The sequence below is a fragment of the Aotus nancymaae genome, unplaced genomic scaffold (genome assembly GCF_030222135.1).
Source record: "Aotus nancymaae isolate 86718 unplaced genomic scaffold, 86718_ANA_hifiasm-v0.15.2.pri h1tg000108l, whole genome shotgun sequence".
NCBI lineage: Eukaryota > Metazoa > Chordata > Mammalia > Primates > Aotidae > Aotus > Aotus nancymaae.
Genome location: NW_026988523.1, coordinates 41,161,975 through 41,163,331, shown reverse-complemented (window position 1 = coordinate 41,163,331; position 1,357 = coordinate 41,161,975). Strand labels below are relative to the sequence as shown.

The following is a 1,357-nucleotide window of genomic DNA, read 5'->3' as shown; positions in this document are numbered from 1 at the left end:
AATTCATGTCACTAGGCAATAGATTCCTACAACTCCCTTGGAACCTGAAAGAAAAAGGAGCATGAGAAGGCCAGAACACTTGTGTGGGAGGAGGGTGGAGTGCACATGTGTGCCTGTGCCAAGAGTGGGCATCCTTTTTCGGCACTCCCAAGTGTTGAAATTCTCAGAGAATTCCCAGGGGTCCTGGAGAGGCCTTGAAGGTCAATTATGCACATAAGGCTGCGCAGCAGGGATGGCAGGAGATGTTATTCTCCTAAGGCTCATTAAGGCTGTCTGGATGTGGGTCTGGTTCAGGTTGCAGAGCCTAAGCAGTCACTGTGAGTGGATCCTTCCTGGGACGCAGCATCCCTGGCCCAGGTGTCCACCTGTAAGTATAATTCCTCCTTCTCCCTTCAAGGAACACTTTAGAACAGGATATAGTAGGCACTGTTCTCACAGGTAGTGGATTCCAGTGTACCTTGAGGCCTCCTTAGCTTCCCTGCTAGAAACAATAGTTTTTTGAAAAATAAAAAGCAGAGGCGCTTCGGGAACCGCGGCTTAGGTGCAGACATGGCCAAGTCCAAGAACCACACCACGCACAACCAGTCCCGAACATGGCACAGAAATGGTATCAAGAAACCCCGATCACAAAGATACGAATCTCTTAAGGGGGTGGACCCCAAGTTCCTGAGGAACATGCGCTTTGCCAAGAAGCACAACAAGAAGGGCCTAAAGAAGATGCCGGCCAACAGTGCCAAGGCCGTGATGCACGTGCCGAGGCCATCAAGGCCCTCGTAAAGCCCAAGGAGGTTAAGCCCAAGATCCCAAAGGGTGTCAGCCACAAGCTCAACAGACTTGCCTACATTGCCCACCCCAAGCTTGGGAAGCGTGCTCGTGCCCGCATTGCCAAGGGGCTCAGGCTCTGCCAGCCAAAGGTCAAGGCCAAGGCCAAGGATTAAACCAAGGCCCAGGCTGCAGCTCCAGCTTCAGTTCCAGCTCAGGCTCCCAAAGGTGCCCGGGCCCCTACAAAGGCTTCAGAGTAGAGATCTCTGTCTGCCAACATAAGGACAGAAGGACTGGTGCGACCCCCCGGGGCTGCCATCTGCATGGGGCTGGGGTCCTCCTGTGCTATTTGTACAAAAAAACCTGAGGCAGGAAAAAATAAAAAAAAATAAAAAGAGCAAACAGGGACCTCCTTGGGACATCCCAAGAGAAGAAGACTTATGTATGAAGGGGAGAAAAAACAACTAAGATCTTAGACTCTTCTAATCCCAGACTCTGAGAAATCTTAGCCTCTAGATAAAGAAACAGATCATCTGAGTTTATTCAACCAGTTTTAACCAGTTACATCAGCTGGGATCTGCTGGTGAGTTCTGGT

At 50.6% G+C, this 1,357-nt stretch overlaps 1 pseudogene; it reads left to right on the top strand.

Annotated features, from left to right (window-relative positions):
- Positions 1 to 549: 549 nt before the first annotated feature.
- LOC105728516 (large ribosomal subunit protein eL29-like) lies at positions 550 to 1,022 on the top strand (annotated as a pseudogene).
- The last annotated feature ends 335 nt before the right edge of the window (positions 1,023 to 1,357 follow it).